Below are 22,176 nucleotides of genomic sequence, written 5' to 3' on the forward strand. Positions count from 1 at the left end.
ACGGTTTGCAAAGGAAGAAAATGAATCACGTATCATAAAGTAGTTTTTAATCCTGAGCTTGCACCCCTGTCAGGGGCCTTCACCAGAGTATAATGCTTAGACTTGCAAGAATCAAAGGCAAAATATAGAAAAATTGACTTGGAGGTGTGGCGGATGGGATTTGGGTTAAGTCAGTGTGATCGGGGGGTGGGGGTTTGGTTGTAAAGTTTTATGTATTATGAACATGTTCTTCTTAAGTTTGCATATGCTGGGTTTATGTCCAAATGTCTGTTGATGGCGTTGTCGTTTGCAAGATTCGACCAGCTCTCTGGCACTTTTAGTACTGGCCTTAAATCTTACTGACATTAACAGACATTTGGACATAAACTCTGAATATGCAAACTGAAGAACATGTTCATAATAAATAAAACTTTACAACCAATATGTGTGTGTATATATATGTATGTGTGTATATGTATATATGTATGTACTATGTATGTGTATCATGACTTACAAACCAGAGCGCACATTAAGATCTCAAGATGCTGGTCTGCTTATGGTTCCAAGGATTAATAAAATAACAATGGGAGGTCGAGCTTTTAGTTACAGGGCCCCTAGACTGTGGAATGGTCTGCCTGCTACTATAAGAGATGCCCCTTCGGTTTCAGCTTTTAAATCCCGGCTGAAGACTCACTACTTCAGTTTAGCATATCCTGACTAGAGCTGCTGATTAACTGTACAGACTGCATCTCTGTTGTTAGTCATTAGCACTAAAACATAAGTAACATCCATATTACTAACTGAGAATGCTAAACCGGATGATGGACGCAGGCACATCCGGCCATGGGCCGTAGCTGCAAAAAGACGTACTGCGCAGGCGCAAAAAGAGTCCGCGAGAGTCGGCTGAGGAGCCGAGAAAGGCGGAAAGAAGAGGGCGAGAGAGGCAGATGAGGGGCCGCGAGAGGCGCAGGCGCAAAAAGAGTCCGCGAGAGTCGGAGAAAGGCGGAGAAAAGAGGGCGACAAAGGCGGATGAGGGGCCACGAGTGGCGGACAAGACCACAGAAAAAAGGAGTGAGCACATACAAAAAGGAGAAATGAGGCGCAAAGTCAAACGCAGGAAAAGCACGAAACACATTGCACACGAAACTAGACACGGAAAAAAAAAAAAAAAAAAAAAAAAAAGAGGCTCGCGCACAACAGCAAGGCACCCCCCCCCCTACAGGCACCGGACGGGACACACACCAAGAGGGGGATTCAACAAGCCCATGGAACACAAAAAAAAGAACACAAAACCACCCCACAGACCCTACAAGCGAGGGACGGGACACACACAAAGAGGGGGATTCAACAAGACACAGGAACACAAAAAGAAAGAAGACGCTCGCGCAACAACAATCCTCAACAATCCCCCCCCCACCCATCCACTAACCGAGAATGCCAAACCGGATGATGGACGCAGGCACATCCGGCAATGGGCCGTAGCTGCAAAAAGACGTACTGCGCAGGCGCAAAAAGAGTCCGCGAGGGTCGGCTGAGGAGCCGAGAAAGGCGGATAGAAGAGGGCGAGAGAGGCGGACAAGACCACAGAAAAAAGGAGTGAGCACAGGAAAAATTGAGAAATGAGGCGCAACGAGCGCCGAAAAAAGGAAAAGGCACATAAAAAAGTATTCAAACGCAAGCAAAGCACGAAACACATTGCACACGAAACTAGACCCAAAAAAAAAAAAAAAAAAAAGAGGCTCGCGCACAACAGCAAGGCACCCCCCCCCTACAGGCACCGGACGGGACACACACCAAGAGGGGGATTCAACAAGCCCATGGAACACAAAAAAAAGAACACAAAACCACCCCACAGACCCTACAAGCGAGGGACGGGACACACACAAAGAGGGGGATTCAACAAGACACAGGAACACAAAAAGAAAGAAGACGCTCGCGCACAACAGCAATCCTCACCCCCCCCCCCCCCCCCCCCCGCACACACACACACATCCAAAGAAGTGACACCCAAAGCCACATATTCTAAAGTGAACATCAACACCTTCACACTAGACAGCATAAGTGTCAGCATTGGTGGATCTCCTTACAATAAAGCACTATTAACCGTTCAACTGCAGAAAAGGAAACATATTAACAGTGACTGCGATCCTTCTTATTACTTATCCATATTTCGCATGCTGAGAAAGAAACAAGTCATGAATACACGGTCACGGGTACAAAACGAAAAGGAAAGGATAACAGGAACAAACACACGAAGACGAAAGAAACAACAAAATAGACGGCTATGCAGCATAGGTGGATCTCATTACAATAAGGCACTATTAACCGTTCAACCCGCAGAAAAGGCTCCATATTAACAGTGAGTGCAATACTCCTTATTACTTATCCATATTTCTAAAAGAAAAAATGTCTCGACTCCAAAAACGCAAAGCTCAACTAAAGCTTCTAACTAACGATGTACCTAAAAGTAAAAACTTTATGAACTGCATTAGATCCTACAATAGTTCATTTGCTTTTGCATATACCGGAGTAAATATCAGGCCACCAAAAGGCAATGGCCCATACTACTTTCGCATATGTGCACAAATACTGCATCGCATTGGAACAGTGCACCCTGAAACAAATCAACAACGCAAATATGCACATCCTAGATCTACATGACGCAAACTATCAATCAAAGTGCTGCATCGCAACAGGCACGGATTCAAAACGAAACACCTCCCGTCTCAGACATACGTTAATGGCAGCGAAGGGTAAAACGGGCTTCTCACACAGCACAGGCAAATCGATTACAGCTCCAAAACAACACGTCCCAAATACTGGACATACAACAACGCGCCTCTCAAACAGCACAAGAAAAACATACACCAGTAAAATTCATTCGGATTAATGAATGTCATTTGCAATCATTGTCATTCACTTCACTTCCCTGAAGAAACAACTGGAAATACAAGTTATACATTTACACGTTGTTGTCAAAAGGGTCAAATTAGACTGCCTTCTTTACATTCATATACTGAATATCTACAGAGGCTTATAACTGACGATGTACCTGAAAGTGAAATCTTTATCAACTACATTAGATCCTACAAATCGGTATCCACTATGAACATTAACGGTGGCACTGCACGTGACATCCGTCTTGAAAAAATGTTGTTTATTGATGAATGTTCAATGGCATGAAGTCACTTACTCAACACCATTCATAAACTTCTACAAACGTTTATGAATAATAATATTCGATTTGAAGGAAAGGTACTTTTATGAGGAGGAGATTTTAGACAGTGATTAGCTATTCTTCCAGATGCCATGCACTCAGCTATTGTTCAGTGCACCTTAAAATACGCAGACAATTGGCATTGCTTTCAAAAGATACAGTTAGTAAAAAAGATACGATGTCCAGAACCAGATCATAACAATTGCTTATTACAACTGAGAGATGGTACACTCACCAATACAGCTGGACTTCAGGCACATATTATTACAATTCCTCAAGCCTTTATCTGCGACAACTTAGTTACAGAGACATTTGGAACAGCAATCTCATTAGACCAAATGCCCCTTTTAACACAACGCACTATATTATGTCCAAAAAATATTAATATGGAAAACATTAATACCCAAGTCATTCCATTACTTCCTGGAGAGACACAACTCTTTCTAAGCTCTGACAAACTTGACTCTGATCACAACAATAACCATCTTAAATGACCTTACAAGTTCTGAGCTGGAATTACCTTTTACACTTAAACGGCGTGTACAAAGAAATTTTCAAATAAACCTTTACACTGTGCCACACACTTTATTGTTTGCTTTCTATTTGCATCATCTACACCGTCACACTATTCTATATCTCATTCATACATCACGCTCTTTGTCATTCCCAACACCAGGGGTTGGCGAGCGAAGCGAGCAGGGGCGGAGCCCCCTAGTGATAGTTAGAATCGGATACTAACCCTCACCTATTCTGTTTCTCTTCTCGGTACTCAAATGTGGCACTTGGTGCCACGGCCCACCCACCAAGTTGTTTTGCCTGCCTAAGGTAAAGTCATTCCTGATGAAGGATGGCAGGAATTGTGGGAAAGAGGGGTCCTTTCATTGGATTGGCTGGCCCAACACTGTCTCAGCTGTGGAATGGCCAAATGGGGGAGGCAGCTTGATGGATGAGGTCTCCAGGAGTCTAAAATTATCCAAATCTTATTATGTGATATCATCTACTGTTAAATTCTGCTCCGTACTTCTAAAAAAAATTTCATTTTTTATTGAGGATGTGTTGTGTTCTGTGTATTGTATTGACCCCCTTCTTTTGACACCCACTGCACGCTCAACCTACCTGGAAAGGGGTCTCTCTTTGAACTGCCTTTCCCAAGGTTTCTTCTATTTTTTCCCTACAAGGATTTTGTTTTTTTGGGAGTTTTTCCTCATCTTCTTAGAGAGTCAAGGCTGGGGGGCTGTCAAGAGGCAGCACCTGTTAAAGCCCATTGAGACACTTCCTGTGTGATTCTGGGCTATACAAAAATAAACTGTATTGTATTGTAATTAAATAACTGTAATAAGTTCACTTTTCAAAGCTGCTATATACAATTACATTTTAATAATATAGCCATTAACTCAGTTAATAACTCTGTAACTACAATACAAGATATACTGTGTATATGTATTTTTTTTAAGATTTGGTATACTGTATTAATCCCCGAGGTGATATTGTCTTTTCACATAACCTTTATAGGACAGAGTGCGGGGTCAGCCATTGTACAGCAAGAGATCCTGAAAAAACTTTCAGGTTAAGGGTCTTGCTCAAGGGTCCTTCTAGCAGTAAAGAGATTTGAATCTGCATCCTACCCAATACTAGCACATGTAAGAGATGGATACCATCATATGCAGAATAAAGTGGGTATGAACCAATCTATTATGAAATCAACTCAACTACACCAATAGGTTTGTAATCTCAACAAAAACAAACCATTTACTAAATCAACTGCTCTGATAAGAATTCTTAACTTAATCTAAGTTTGATATTCAATTTTGTGTGTGTAACTTTTTCCAGTTTTATCCTGTGTAAAAACTAAGAACCGTAGGCCTTATATTGGTTATATCAATTGTCATGTTATGTATTCTTGGAACGTGTAGATTTTTTTTTTTTTAATAAAAAGTAAACGATCCTACACTACATGTCTCGCACAAATACTCATTCAGTTGGAAGAATTCAAATACACCCGAGCTTGTAACTCAATGGAAAATGAGGTCTAAACTTCATAGGAATAAAATGTAATTGTCTCTCTTAAGAGATGTTCGGGTGTTTGCGGGATTTATTAAAAAATAATTTATCGTAAAACCGCTTGCCAGGTAATCGGTTGAGTATTAGTGCCGTTTTAAACGGAAACACAAGGAGGTTTAAGTTGGCTAATTGTTCTCATTTTCAGTCCCACTTTAAATCGTGGTACCCCAAACGGCTTTTTTTTGGCCATATTTGCTCTCAGATACTGATCGGAGGAGGAGGTTGTGTGTGCGCTTTCTCTTATCTGATGGAGTTTTGGAACACAATGGCTGTACTGCTGCACTGCTCTCACGAGTTATGTTTAATTTAACCGTGTGTTGCGGTGGGCGTTTTACTCACATCTCTTTAAAAAAAGCGTACTTTGACTATGAAATTGCCTTCTCCTCAAGCTCAAAGAATTCTTGGATCCCACGGAACACCGACAGCAGATACGGCTAAGGATGGCGAAGTTCCTCGGTGGTTTAAAGTAGAATCAAGTCTCGACAACACGAAGCGACGCGAGCCGCATACAGAAACAATGAATGGCGAGTACCGAAGGACACACAGAAATGCAGTCGAGAACAATCTGTAACACTCCGTAGCATAGCGTGCAGTAACTCGGAGTGAAGTTGAAAGATTGAAACAAAATTCACATCAGAAAAGTCAAGACTCCAAACTCGAACCACTTACCTTCTGCCTCTGGGTGACATGATGCTTTTTTTAAAAGTCTGCTCACTCAACCGTCTCCTTCCACTTCCGTATTCACAAGTAAAAGACACGAAACGCACGCTTTCTCCCAGTTTTGTTTTCCTCACTATTGATGACGTCACATTGCCTGTAGATTACGCGCGCGCCAAGGTATCGCGGATTGGTGGAGGTGTAGCTGCGATTCTTGAGAGACGGCCTACCAAGAATTACCATAAGCCAGGTTTCCATCCAAGGAGTTTTTGCGAAAAATATTTAGCGCTTCAAATTTTTTACCGATATAGCTGATGGAAATGCTAATTATCGATGAAATGTTGTACATGTCGACATAATATTTTTCCGTTTAACTTTAGCGCATAAATTCCATGTCGATACTTCAGATGTCGCAAAAACTACATTGGAAACAGTTTTTGTCGGAAAAAAGGGCTTTAACGCAAATAAATGTGTCACATTTTCATCACGTGCAATCAAAACGAGAATGGCGGAGCGGCTCGCATGGTCTGATGAAGAGAGTTTTTTTTTTTGATTAAACGTCGTTATTTTGTATTAATTCAAATTTCAGTTTTAATTAAAAACCTTAAGGGAAGCAGGTTAATTCAGTTGTTATCGCACTGTGAAGGGATGTTGAAAGGTAGGCTCACCTGTACAGATCCGATGCTGCAAACACAGCTGCATCATCGGCACTTCCAGGAGTGCCAACGCAAATGTCTCGTATCATGCACCTGTCATCAACAAGGGCCTGGAGAACAATAGATGGCCACCCTTTGCGATTAATGTAATCGCGGTAGCCTTCCGTCGGGGGAAGAATAGGCACATGCGTGCCATCCAGCGCACCGTAAATCTGTGGCACAAGATGCACCAAGGAATTGCGGTATGCAATTTCATTGGCCTCCGCTACAGTCGGAAGTCTGATATAACGCCGCATTAATTTTTCTTTAATAGCGGTGCACACAGCATATACACATCGATGGACGGTAGTTTTACTAACCACGAAAGTTTCTCCAACTACTCTATACTCGGCACAGGTTGCCAGCTTGTAAAGGGCGATGGCAATCCGCTTTTGGGTTGGAACCGGTGGTCGGTGGCAACCTGTGATGGGCGCAACATCAGGACTGATGAATCCACACAACATGTCAAACGTCGGCCGTGTCATTCTAAAATGTTGCAGCCAGAGATTTTCTGTTAAGTGTCTCTCCACCACCTCCTCCCAGAAGGTCTTATTCCATCGTCTCTCCCATACCCGTGGGTTTCGTCGCACTGGGGTACTTTCTTCGAGCTCTAGGGCTATTCAGACAAGCAACTGCTTCATTCTGCTGTCGTCTTCGGATATTATGTACAATTCCAATTATTTGTGAAACTGAAATAACAGTAAGCTGGCAAATTTCAAAAAACTGTCTGAATAATCTCTCCATTTCTTTGTTTAGTGGAGGGGGTAACGTGGAAAACAAAAGGTAGATAATTTGCGACATACACAAAATTATGTATGGAAACGGCTCAAGGGCAGATTTTTTTCGCGATACAACAAAAGTTGTGCGACAGTTCGTTTTGGGGGGGATGACGTCATCACGCACACCATTTTATCGATAAAAAGCCAGTTTGATGGAAACAGGCTGGAGACAGCAAATTTCGCACATTTTTTTTACGTATATTCTGTTTGTCGATAACAAAACGTCGCAAAAAACTGGATGGAAACTTAGCTATAGAGATTCTGTTCGAATCCAGCTCATGGCACATCGCTGAATGGAAGAATATACAGTATCTCTAAAATATATATTTTTTAAACTTTCTCTTCGACGAACGGTGCTTTGAATTCTACTTTGCAGATTTAGTTATTTTTATTTTCTGATTAAACAAAAACTGTTTAATGAATGATTTATTTGTTAAGGAACACATGGACAACAAGCATAGTTAAAATCACAATTAAACAAACTGCCTGCAAATTCTATTGAATCATAATTATAACAAATAATAACGCATTTCACTTACTTATAGAGCACCTTTACCATGGTCTCAGACGGCCGCAAAGATAATCAAGAGGGGTACAATAAAAATGAAAGCACAATAAGAATGAATAAATAATAGTTCACAGCCTTGTGTTTGTATGTATGTATGTATAAAATTTGGGAAGTAATATATTCTAGTTGATGCTGACATTTAATTAATTTGAAGCAGGTAAAAATAAATATTTGGAAATATTGCGAAGAGAAATGTTTATATATTATAGTAAACAGCACACACACCTTATCAAATAAAAGAAAACTAATCAATGGTTTTATTCACTTTCCTTACTTCAGCAAGCCGAAAAACAAAACGAAGTCAGGACAAAAGAAACAGCAAAAAAACACACCACACTAAAAACCCAACCCACATAAAAACACCCCACCTTTCCCAGCACCCCAGAGGCTGTTTTATTAAGAGTGGCAGTTGTGTCTTAATTATTTGCCCCTCGGAGACGCAAACGCACCCGCCGCCGTCGTGGGAAAAGAGCCGGGATTGCTGTTAAACAACGGCGACTCAAGTCCCAGAGCTTTGTTTCCCGATGCCTGCGAGTCGTTTATGACCCATCTTCTCCTGCTCAGGACTCCACCACTGGTTCATGGGCGCTGGACACCGGATTTAATTTCTCCATTTCAAGACAGCATCACTTTTCCTCGGCCTGCAATCGAGTAGTAAACACTGCTAATCTTCACACGCTCACCCGTGCTCATCCTGCAGCGAGCTCTTCATCTATCAGGGCTGCTCTCTTGAACGTGAGATCAGTGTCTAATAAAACTTTTATTCTGCAAGACTTTATTACCTCAAATAATCTGGATTTCTTCTTCATCACTGAGACTTGGATTTTAAATGGTGACTCTTCTTGTTTTACTGACTTGACTCCACCACCCACCCACCCATTTTACAACCCGCTGAATCCGAACACAGGGTCACGGGGGTCTGCTGGAGCCAATCCCAGCCAACACAGGGCACAATCCCGGGCAGGGTACCAACCCACCGCAGGACACACACAAACACACCCACGGGCCAATTTAGAATCGCCAATCCACCTAACCTGCATGTCTTTGGACTGTGGAAGGAAACCGGAGCGCCCGGAGGAAACCCACGCAGACACGGGGAGAACATGCAAACTCCACGCAGGGAGGACCCGGGAAGCAAACCCAGGTCCCCAGGTCTCCCAACTGCGAGGCAGCAGCGCTACTCACTGCGCCACCGTGCCACCCTAGACCATCATAAACGTCATCTTAAAACCGACCCAGTTGTTAATCGCTATGAGCTTCTGGGGCTTCCTCCAGCAGGGACAGCAGCAATCGCCACACAGAACACATCACATTTATGATATTTCAGCTCTCTGCACATTTAGAATCCTTAGGTTTACACTGGATATCACTTTCATGATGAAATACATTAAAGTATTTATGTTACATTTTACAGATGAGTCATTAAGTTCATTTAAACAATGAATACTGTTAATAATTACACATGTGGGGGCGGCACGGTAAAAGAGCGGTAGCGCTGCTGCCTCGCAGAGAGTCATGTCGCTGATGTTCCCTGCCTGGAGTTTGCGTGTTTTCCTGCTGGGTTTCCACAGTGGACTCCGGGTTCCTCCCAAATACATGAAGGTTTGGGGATTTGGTGCTGCTAAAATGACGCTAGTGTGTGAGTGTAATTGTGTTCACCTTCCGATGAATTGATGCCCCGTCCAGGGATTGTGTTTCTGTCTCGTGTCCGATGCTTGCTGGATTGGGCGCATCCCCGGATTGAGGGATGTAGTCATTAAACATCCTTTTCAGAGATATTGTGCCAAGGTGTCCTGGGAATTTAATGGATGTTTCAGGCAGTGGCGTAGCTAGTATTCGTGCTGCTTGGGGTGGGACAGTGTCTTAATTTGCACCCTCCAACTTATCTGAATATGTTAACCTATTTAAATAGAAAATTAAAATGACGTATAGAGAAAAATTAAGATACATTTTGCATAGATTTGTTCATATATAGAGAAACAGCAATACTTTTTCACATATAATTATTAATAAGCATCAACTAGACAAGAATATAGTATAGACGCATTGATAAGCCGTGTTCTAATTATTAGTTTCATATAATTATGCTGTGAAAAGCAGAGTAGTGTACCAGTGATAGGTGGGGATGTTTTCTGCGCACAAGGCGAAGCTCTCAGTCTACCAGTCGATCTATGTTCCTACCCTCACCTATGGTCATGAGCTATGGGTAGTGACCGAAAGAACGAGATCGCGAATACAAGCGGCTGAAATGAGTTTCCTCCGCAGGGTGTCTGGGCTTTCCCTTAAAGATAGGGTGAGAAGCTTAGTCATCCGGGAGGGGCTCAGAGTAGAGCCGCTGCTCCTCCGCATCGAGAGGAGTCAGATGAGGTGGCTTGGGCATCTGATCAGGATGCCTCCCTGGTGAGGTGTTCCGGGCACGTCTAACTGGGAGGAGGCCCTGGGGAAGACCCAGGACACGCTGGAGGGACTATGTCTCTCGGCTGGCCTGGGAACGCCTTGGGATTCTCCCGGAAGAGCTAGAAGAAGTGGCCGGGGAGAGGGAGGTCTGGACATCTCTGCTCAAGCTGCTGCCCCCGCGACCCGACCTCGGATAAGCGGAAGAGGATGGATGGATGGATGGATACCATTAGCATTCCATATAGATGATCGATCTGAAATTATCTGGTGTATGTAGCAATGTAGGAGCCATCAGAGAAATATTCACAACAGCAGGAATGGAGGTCACAGTCATAATATCTGTTCCAGTTCTTGTTGCACATAATTTAGCAATTAATGTCTTAACAAATTTTAGAAAACTTCTGGTTTTGGGGCTGGAAAATGTTTTAAGGCTAAGAGAGCAGAAATATTTTCCATAGAGGGACCAGCAGGGTGAGCCTTGAGCCCATTCTGTTTAATCTGAGAAAGGGGTTTCTCCTCTGGGAGGACACCGGGTGTAATCTTTTCTGCGCTCGGCAGTTTTGCATTAGTGTATAGTCAACAAAAGTCCTCTAACATCATCTGTGAAGAAACACAGTGCCTGTTCTTCCTGAGGAGGGATAGACTTCCATATTTTTGGTCATGCTTGTGACAACAAAAGGAACCTGGAAGTGACGCATTTTATTTTAGATTCTCGGTACCATTTTCTGGAGGTAAGGATAAGTTTCCTATTCACTTGTCTGCTCACAGCAACTGTCACGAGTAGAGTTTTACATATTCCACAGTGACTTCACCTATCAATAATTTATTCAAGCCTCTTAGCTTCAGGCTGTATATGTTAATTCTTTTGTCTCTCCAATTCTGTTTCAACAGTGGATTTGTTCTGCTGTGGCTTGTAACAAATAATTACACAAAGATGCGCCGAGGGGCCATTATAACAGCAGAGCCATCAGTATGGTATGAAATCTTCTGGTATGAGTATGCACATAGCAAAAGGCGACTGTGTGTCTATGAGGAGTTCAGGACATGTAGTGTTCACTCTGGAGTGTAGGTCAGAACACAGGCAAAAGAATTGAGAGTATTTCACACTGCAGCTCAGAAGGAAATTATAGCTTATTTATTGGATGGTATGTAAAGAAGTATACATACGTGTATATGAGTATGAATGTGTGTGAAATGTGTCCTTCAATTTCATTGTTCCTTTGTAAAAGTGACAATGACAATAAAGATCTATACATCTAAATTATAAAGTAAAAGCCATTAGTAACTTACACAAAAAATCCACTAGATGTCAATATTGTTCTCAAATGAGTCTGGTTACTTAATTGTCGGAGGTATAAAAATTAAAGCAATACAGTTTATCAATAAAACCGCATCGGGAGACTTAACGTAAAGTATTACATTAATATAAAAACAAGAAAATAATGAGGTCAGTAATAGCACAGTTCACAGTAGTAATGCCAAGTGAATATTCGAAAGAACTTCTGAAGACCGGCATGCACTGTTTACTCAAATTATATGGTTTATTTGATTCATATTAAGGAAATTCTCTATTAATACAATTCATAATGGTCTATTGTATTTGTAGCAGTCGAGACAATAGCGAAACTATACCTTATGCCGTTTTGCACTATGCCACCTTAAATAAAAGTAATGTTTGATACGTTGTTCTTGTGTTTTATTATATTGAAATGTGATGACATTGTGGCGTTCTTATTATGCATTTATTTTCTTACATTCTCCATATACAAATATTAACAGACAAACTCATTCTGTGGTAGTGACTTGCTGTAAGAGGTCCAGATGTGAAAATACATGTTGCAAGTTTTTGAAGCGTGCATTACACAGGCCTCGAAGCTCCCGATTCCATCTGAAAACGGGGAGGACGACACACGAGCGCATGAGGAGTGTGTCTCTAGAAGGCGACGGGAACGTACGGGCTTCATAGTGTCTGAGGTGCGCTGGTATATTAAGAACTGAAACATGCCCTGACTGCAGTTGGATGCTTGTATTGTTTTTTTTTACATCACTGCAACTTTAAATTCTTAAAAAGCAGAGTGGTGCAGTGGGAGCGTGCTGGGCCCATAACCCAGAGGTCGATGGATTGAAACCATCCTCTGCTAACTCTGTTTTTGAACATTAGCATATCTCAGCATTGTATTCTTCACGTGCTATTTACATAGATCCATTGGTATACGTTAATTTTAAAACCCTATACATTTGAAATATTGTTTTCTCTGGAAAGTATTTTGTGATCGCACACATTGCTATTAAAAGTACAGAATATATTCTTTTTCTGGGTAATATGCTCAGTTCAAAATGACAGATTTTTATCCGCGTCCCGGCTTTAGTCTTTAAACAACGCAATTATATAAGAAAACAAACGAGTACTTACCAAAACAAAATACTTTTTACCTATTTTAATGAAGTGAATGCCTAAACACCGCTGGCATTTTAGTAGTACGATGGTATAGAAAATAAGGTTCTATGGTGTGATGGTTAGCACTCTGAATCCAGCGATCCGAGTTCGAATCTTAGTGGAACCTGCGTTACGTTTTAAATAAAATTGCTATTGACCAGTTAATAGTCGGTAAAATGATTTCTAATTACGTATATCTGATAAATACGTTAATTGTAACAAGTCTCAGTCATAAACAAAGATAAATATCTAGATAGATTGACACGCGAACTCAGTTTGGCATAGTAACACAGGGGCGTTTTGCTTAATGTCGTTCGTTAAAGCAAGCTATTGACTGGAAGATATTTAGCAAAGTAACCTTTTAATGGTTCGCCAATCCTCAAAAAAAATTATTTGTGACACAACAAGTTCCAAAAAAAGTTAAATAAAATGTCAGTAGCACGTAGTCGTTCATATACTGTAGATTCAGAAGGCTCAATTAAGAAAGGCTTGCGATAAAGTATAGACAAAGAGGATAACTACAGTATGTGCATGTTCAACAGTAAGAGAAGAGATTCTGCAGGTAGATGAGCCTGTGGTGTCCTGGATAATGGGACCAACTGTCAGACAGACCTCAGTTTGTGAGACTTAAGGACCACACCTCTGACGTGGATGTGAACAACACTGGGACACCAAAAGGAACAGTCCTGCCTGCTCTTCTCTTCACTCTGTACACCTCATACTATAAATACAGGATCAGGTCATGTTACTTGTGGAATGTCTCAGATGATTCAGCAATTATGGGGTATATAATGATAAGGGGGATGAGACAGAGGAGAGGAGTCAGGTAAACAACTTTGTTTCTTGGTGCAAAGAGAATTGTCTGCATCTCAGAAATCAGCAAAAGCAAGGAATTGCTTATTGACTTTTGACACACCAAGTAGCCTCTATGTCTGGTCACTAAGCAGGTAGTGGATATAAAGATAACGAGGTTCTACAAGTACTTGGGGGGCCACATCAACAACAGGGTGGACTGGTCTCAGAACACAGAGGAACTATATAAGGAAGGGCACAGCATGCTCTTTTTTACTTGGGAGACTCAATAGTGACATCCATCACATCTTCTGTGACTCTTTGATAACCAGTATGGTGTGTGTTGGGCTGGTAAGATCACTTCAAGAGAGGCCACTGAATGTACAAGCTAACTAAAAGGGCAGGCTCAGTTATAGGATGCATTCTGGACCATGGAGGTAGCAGCAAAGGAGAGAGGTAAAACAAAACTGAGTGGCATTATGAACAATGCTGCACATTCTCTCCATGACACAATAACACTGAGGCGTTTTCTTTCTTCTTCCTTTTTAGTCATTCTGGTATATGTGTGTATATTTGTATTTATCTGTCTATTTATGTATTTATTCATTTAAAGAGCTTTTATAGAAAGCCAAATTTCCCCTTGGGGATAAATAAAGATCTATCTATCTATCTATCTATCTATCTATCTATCTATCTATCTATCTATCTATCTATCTATCTATCTATCTATCTATCTATCTATCTATCTATCTATCTAAAGAGCAGACAAGCGTAACTGAGGGATGTCCAGCTACTGACATTTGAATACATTTATGATGTTGTTGTTGCAATAATTTGCAGAGCTCTGAATTGTTGCAAGGTTTATTCAGTGAGACAAAGGCATGTTACTGTGCACTATTTTGTTTCCTAAGTATAAATTCTAAAACTTCACAATTGTACTTTTCCAAACAAAATGTATTTTCCAGATGACTGGATAAGCAGGTTTGAAAGATGGAAGGACGAATGGATGTAATTGGGTAAAGCACGATGCACATAGCCACCGACTATGTTCGGCAACAATTATCCATCCATCCATTATCCAACCCGCTATATTCTAACTACAGGGTGACGGGGGTCTGCTGGAGCCAATCCCAGCCAACACAGGGCACAAGGCAGGAAACAAGGGCGCGCGCACACACACACACACACACACACACACACACACACACACACACACACACACACACACACTAGGGACAATTTAGAATCGCCAATGCACCTAACTCACATGTCTTTGGACTGTGGGAGGAAACCCACGCAGACACGGGGAGAACATGCAAACTCCACGCAGGGAGGACCCGGGAAGCTGCGCCACCCAGGCAACAATTATGACTTAAAAAAAAAAAAAAGATTTTAACTATTGTATGATACACAATATTTCAATTGAATAATAAATGTATTGCTTTTCTTTTGACTTGTTATTTTTATACTCTGGTGTCTTTTGTGATTTAGTTATAGTTTTGAACATTTGAGACCTATTTAAATCATTTTATGGCACCGTTAAGTGATCATTTGGTTTACTTTTATTTAATTTAAATAAAAATAAACTGGATTTGATAAACATCGCCCTCTAACGACATGTTGATTATTTATTTATTTAATTTACAAGATGCTAGAAATATCGAGCAGAGTGGCGCAGCGGAAGTGTGCTGGGCCCATAACCCAGAGGTTGATGGGTCGAAACCATCCTCTGCTAACAATTTATTTCTAACCTTTTATTATTCTGTTCAAAGCATCAATTGTATCTTCCTGTTATGTAACATTGCTTATTTTGCAAAGTTGTTGTGCCAATAGCATACTGAAATAATGTTTTCTTTTTAAAGCTCCTTGCAATGGAGCATATTGTCAATCGTTTTCTAGACGAGTCTATGCTGCTGGGTACAAGGCGGGACCTCACCCTGGTCATTGTATACCCACACGTCTATCTGCACTCAGTAAGGGTTTCCCAGGGGAGAATTTCACATTAGATAGATAGTTCCTTTCTAAGTAGTACCTTCTAGTGAGACAACGAAGTAAAATAAAACCGGCCTTATCCAATGTACAAAACCTACACACTGTAGTAACCAGCATTGTCACCCTACAGACGGGGATGGAGAGGCGATCGATAGCAGGGTATTCACAGGCGTCCTGAGTTCTACGTTCCTGGAACCCCAGGACATTTCTCGTTATACCTTTCAAGTCCGAGAAGGCTCGAGAACGCTGGTGGAGATTGTCAGGACAGTATAAACACGGCGATGTAAATGATAACGGAGAGACGTGGAAAGGGACACCACACGATCTGTAACACTGTGAGAGTGCAATAGCCCGTCTAGAGAAGTGACTGTTATTTTTACGGAGCGGTTTACGTGGCTTTTACAGCGTAGTTTATTTCTGCAAGAAGACTATTGTACATCATTTGTTGTGGAAAAAATGCGCCCATTATTTGGCTTAACTCCCATTCGTTATGGGTCTTATAGTCTTTCTATCTCGATGCTCTACAATAATGTATAAAAAATGGGCCCCAAAGAAATCATTTTTGTTGTCGCGTTTTATCTAGAGAAATTCGACACGTTTAATATTGTAACGGGATTGGAATGGAATGGAATTTGCCGCTTTACACTCCGATGGGCGCTGCCAGCTGCTTATCTCATTTGCCCACACATAAACACCGCCTGCCCAGTGGCGTCGTTAGGCAGGGGTGTTCCAGGGCTTTAGCCTCCGATCTCAAGCGTGTTGCCCCTAATCTTCGAGAGACGTCCCCCAACATGTTCACAGAAGCTAGACCTATAGCCCCTGATCTTTGAGCCTTGTTTCCCCTGTTCAGCTCTCGGAAAACGGCCGTGGACAGCGCGAAATCATCACGCCACCCCCCATGCGGTTTTCAATCGGACGCATCTGACAGTAAAAGGTGTATTACAGAGGTAGGGCTAAATTCTCGCGTACCCGGGGTCACAGGTAACGTGTCTGTCTCCCTGTTCCTCCCCTCCGTGAGCCGACCTAATACTCGGGTACACATTAGAGCCACGCAGCCAGGGGGATGGGCTTCAGCAGCGGTGACACGCCCCTCTCAATTTCCGCTCACTAGCGAGGATTTCAAGTCCGCTTCTCCAGGAATCCCATCATTTTGGACTTGGCCTCTCAAACAGTTAGTCCCTCTTATATCCGGACACAGGTATGCTACAATATGTTTCGTTTGCTTCTTATTTTTTACGATTTTTTTAGAACATCTATAATTGCTTTTTGAGCAACACAGGAAATGAACAGGTACTGCCATCCAAAGAGTCTCCTAAGACACTCAGAAAACTTCAAGTGAGCTCAACTATGAGGGAAGGTGAAATGTCACAGGTAGGAACTGCGGAAATTCTCACCAGAGGTAAATAAAAACTCTTAAATGTGTGAAGGTCGTCCCAAATATGAGACGCAAAAATGCAGCGTATGCATCGGGTAAAGATTCCGAGGGCACAGAAGTATTACAAGTATATTTACATTATTAAAAAAAGCACTGAACAGTTTTTAGTATGTCAAACTAGCACCTAAAATGTAAATAAACACGTTACAGTGCTTTGCCATTACCGTATTTACTGTAGAAAAGTGCTTAAGACGGTCCCATGGTGTAATGGTTAGCACTCTGGACTCTGAATCCAGCGATCCGAGTTCAAGTCTCGGTGGAACCTGTTTGTCTGTCTTGGTTCATAAAATTCGGACGCACGTAATAAAGAGACATTACTGTTCGGTGATAAAAGTTCAGAGCGAGTTTTAAAAGCATACATTTAAAAGGACTGTAACTGGTTACTTCACTTGCACACTTCGTGAAAAATCTAAGGCAGTTTACTCGGGTTTGTGCGTTTTTTAAATATCTGCAGTGTGGATAGCGGCTGACAATTGAAGTTAATCTGCTTGCAGGGGGACTGTGCAGACCTCCAAATTCTCCTGGAAAGCACTTACTTGTCCTTTGGCTCTCATAAGTGATCAATAATCTGAGGTAGGTAACATCTGTTAATATTAATAATAATTACTATTTGCTAATATTAATCAGCTAATATTTGTGTTCTCAACACCCTCCATCCAAAATCTATAAAGACAATCGGAGAATTATTTCCATTGCAGGGATTTCTTTTCTTACCCCGAACGGGGACCATTTCTTTCTCTTTCTGTATTTTCTTCCACATAGAGATATTTGAGGGCACTTTTTTTACATGCACAAATTTAACATGATATGGGTGATTTATGATTTATAAATATGCTACAAGTGTGAAGAATTTAGGAACATTTATTAATTCATACAGATGTCTTATATACTTTGCACAATAACTTTTTGGGAAGTAATTGTACATTACAGTTTTGAATCATTCATGTTTTTATAAGTTAGGATATGTTCAGTAATTTTCAAATTGAAGTTACCTCTTCACTGTAATGGTATATTTTAATTTGTAACATGACAATGATTTTTGAAGTGAAGCATATTTTTTAAAAATTCAAAAAACGAAATAGCCTGCTCTTGTGTTTTACAATCGAGCTAATGGGTGGAACGCATATTTGTCATGTTCCTGAGGCATCGTTGTAACAAACAAAAGTAAACTGGAAAAATTTAATTTTACCACAGATTCTTGGTATTATTTAATTAAGGTTAGGCTACGATTCTTGCTTTTTTTTCTGCTCACAGTGGGTGTCATAGCTGGTGTTATGATACCACCATTCCCCTTCTTTCTTCAAATTACAATTACAAAATGAGTGAAGCTTTGCAAAACAACAATAAAGTTTATCAGTTTGAACATTCGATATCTTGTCTTTGTAGTGTATTCAATTGAGTATAGGTTGAAAAGGATTTGCAAATCATTGTATTCTGTTTTTATTTACACAACGTCCCATCTTCATTGGACTTGGGGTTGTACATTCTGCTTATTATTTTACTTTTCATCTTCAGTTCCGTTTCTTAAGCAGTTACAGATGCATGCTCAAATTGTATGATTACATTTTCCCAAACAGTAAATAGTTTTCACATTATACATTATGTGTGGTTAATTTACAAAGCCTACAGTAGCTAGGTTTCCATCCAAGGAGTTTTTGCGAAAAAATATTTAGCGCTTCAAATTTTTTTACCGATATAGCTGATGGAAATGCTAATTATCGATAAAATGTTGTACATGTCGACATAATATTTTTCCGTTTAACTTTAGCGCATAAATTCCATATCAATAATTCAGATGTCGCAAAAACTACATTGGAAACACTTTTTGTCGGAAAAAAGGGCTTTAACGCAAATAAATGTGTCACATTTTCATCACGTGCAATCAAAACGAGAATGGCGGAGCGGTTCGCATGGTCTGATGAAGAGTTTTTTTTTGATTAAACGTCGTTATTTTGTATTAATTCAAATTTCAGTTTTAATTAAAAACCTTAAGGGAAGCAGGTTACAGTACTAATTCAGTTGTTATCGCACTGTGAAGGGATGTTGAAAGGTAGGCTCACCTGTACAGATCCGATGCTGCAAACACAGCTGCATCATGGGCACTTCCAGGAGTGCCAACGCAAATGTCTCGTTTCATGCACCTGACATCAACAAGGGCCTGGAGAACAATAGATGGCCACCCTTTGCGATTAATGTAATCGCGGTAGCCTTCCGTCGGGGGAAGAATAGGCACATGCGTGCCATCCAGCGCACCGTAAATCTGTGGCACAAGATGCACCAAGGAATTGCGGTATGCAATTTCATTGGCCTCCGCTACAGTCGGAAGTCTGATATAACGCCGCATTAATTTTTCTTTAGTAGCGGTGCACACAGCATATACACATCGATGGACGGTAGTTTTACTAACCCCGAAAGTTTCTCCAACTACTCTATACTCGGCGCAGGTTGCCAGCTTGTAAAGGGCGATGGCAATCCGCTTTTGGGTTGGAACCAGTGGTCGGTGGCAACCTGTGATGGGCGCAACATCAGGACTGATGAATCCACACAACATCTCAAACGTCGGCCGTGTCATTATAAAATGTTGCAGCCAGAGATTTTCTGTGAAGTGTCTCTCCACCACCTCCTCCCAGAAGGTCTTATTCCGTCGTCTCTCCCATACCCGTGGGTTTCGTCACACTGGGGTACTTTCTTCGAGCTCTAGGACTATCAGACAAGCAACTGCTTCATTCTGCTGTCGTCTTCGGATATTATGTGCAATTCCAATTATTTGTGAAACTGAAATAACAGTAAGATGGCAAATTTCAAAAAACTGTCTGAATAATCTCTCCATTTCTTTGTTTAGTGGAGGGGGTGTAATGTGGAAAACAAAAGGTAGATAATTTGCGACATACACAAAATTATGTATGGAAACAGCTCAAGGGCAGATTTTTTTCACGATACAACAAAACTTATGCGACAGTTCGTTTTGGGGCGGGATGACGTCATCACGCACACCATTTTATCGATAAAAAGCCAGTTTGATGGAAACAGGCTGGAGACGGCAAATTTCGCACATTTTTTTTAATATATACGTATATTCTGTTTGTTGATAACAAAACGTCGCAAAAAACTGGATGGAAACTTAGCTAGTGAGAGATTTGGCACAGCAATGATGAGTACACATCAGAGATTCTTTGTACTTTATACACATAACAATACATCTAAACGGATTGCACTGCATTAGTATTTTTAATAAAAGTATTTGATTTTTTTGAAAGAGCCAAACAAAGTGCACATATTACAAAAAATACTCAGAAAATGAAAAGTACACCGTGTGCAACACAGCCAAGCTGTGATGAAACCAACTTCTTCTTCTTCTTCTTCTTTGTCTTTTTATGGCAGTTAGCAGACCCACCTATGGTGCATTACTGCCACCAACTGGACTGGAGTGTGGTGCAGAATAAATATGAAGTAGTCATGTTTTCAAGGAGAATGGAGGTACAAGAAAATGTTATGAGAGAACAGGTCCATATACGCAAAGCATACAATTATTCAACTCAAAATTATATATTGAGCACATCTGTCTTGCCTAAAACTGTCCAAAATGTTTCCAGTGCAAGATCCAACCTGCGAACACTGCAATCAAGTCCCAGCCTCACTGGGTCACATGTTTTGGGCCTGCGCCAAATTAGCATCATTTTGGACCAAAATTTTTAATTACCTTTCAGACAGCCTTGGTGTCACAATCCCTCCTAACCCATTAAGAGCTGTGTTCGGTGTTCTTCCAGATGGACTTGAAGTGGAGAAGGACAAGCAAACTGTGATTGCATTCACTACACTTTTAGCACGCAGACTTATTTTGCTAAACTGGAAGAATCCTAACTCTCCTGTTTTAAGTCAGTGGGAAACCAATGTTTTATATTATTTGATTTTGGAAAAAATCAAATATTCAGTTAGAGGATCTGTACAGATTTTTTCAAAACATGGCAGGATGTAATCAATAATACTTTAGAATAAGCTCTTAAAGAACAGAGGAAGCATTTGTCTCCGCATTTCTTTTTCTTCTCCATTCATCTCTATTGGCCTATTAAACTCATCAATTTAGCTATGTTTACAAGCCTTAAGTTTTACCCCATTGGCCATGCCCTCTCTCTCAAGGGTGGGGGTCGACTTGTTTTCAATTATATTTTTTGTAAAAATTGATTGATTTGTATGGAATGACTACAATAAAATTAATAAAGAAAAAAAAAGAAAAGAAATTAGACTCAATTATGACTTCATTTATTTAGAATTAGAAAATACAATAACCTAAAGCAAAAGGGGGATTGGCACTACATAGATTTCAATTTTATTACTGGGCAGCAAATGTACAAATTTTAAAGACCACGACATTGACACAATTCAATGTATATACCCAAGCCTGTTCTGCAATAAAAATAAAATCTTCCAGTACTTCTTTATATTCCTTGCTCTGTGTCCCAATTAACACTAGAATTCCCAAAGCCTACGAAAAAACTTGTAGCTCCTTCCCACCTTAAATTCCTTTGCACCTCTCCATTAACGTCTTTTGTTTTGTAAATGTGTCTATCAGCATAAGCAGCAAGCAGCCTGCTAACCCATCCCACTCTCCGCTGGCGCTCATCTCTGGCAAAAAAGTTCTCCCAGCCCAAGCCAAGGCTCCTTATCTACGTGTGTGGTACCTGGAGTTGTATAGGGTAAATAATATATCATCATTTGGAATACATACATTTCATGTGTGTTCTGTGTCTGCAACGATCTGTGTAAATTGTAGGATGTAGTTGAACACCTAACTAAAAAAGAAACGTTTTTTATATTTTAGTAATAATTGCCAAAATTAACACATGAAGTGCATAAAGTGTGAAGACTGAAGTACAAATATCAAATAAACACTTTTGCAAAAGGTACAAGTATAGCTGTCTCGATGCATGCTCAATAATCCAGGTGAGGAAATCCTAGAAATTTGATTCTGTTCATCTGGACAAAGTATATGGACAAGTATAGCAAAACAAGTGTGCTTTTAATCAGGAATATAACCATAGAAAAAGAAATCGGTTTAGAGTAGAACACTGACACAATAGCTTTGTTGGCACAGCTGTAAGAACTGCTGACTGGTAATCAAAAGGTTGCTGGTTCGATTCTGAGCGCGCCCGTTTTGAGTAGTGTACTG

At 40.7% G+C, this 22,176-nt stretch overlaps 1 long non-coding RNA gene, 1 other non-coding gene and 1 pseudogene across 2 annotated transcripts in view; 2 read left to right on the top strand and 1 right to left on the bottom strand.

Moving 5' to 3' along the window:
• The window catches only part of LOC127526389 (zinc finger protein 420-like), a 537,318-nt pseudogene that overhangs the window by 317,418 nt on the left and 197,724 nt on the right, over nucleotides 1–22,176 (top strand).
• LOC127526387 (uncharacterized) overlaps nucleotides 1–22,176 on the bottom strand; it is a 399,704-nt gene that overhangs the window by 271,484 nt on the left and 106,044 nt on the right. The window lies entirely within an intron of this gene.
• On the top strand, nucleotides 17,203–17,274 carry trnaq-cug (transfer RNA glutamine (anticodon CUG)). The gene has a single exon. It is a non-coding gene; the product is annotated as a tRNA-Gln (tRNA).

The sequence above is a fragment of the Erpetoichthys calabaricus genome (assembly GCF_900747795.2).
Source record: "Erpetoichthys calabaricus chromosome 1 unlocalized genomic scaffold, fErpCal1.3 SUPER_1_unloc_24, whole genome shotgun sequence".
Lineage (NCBI taxonomy): Eukaryota > Metazoa > Chordata > Cladistia > Polypteriformes > Polypteridae > Erpetoichthys > Erpetoichthys calabaricus.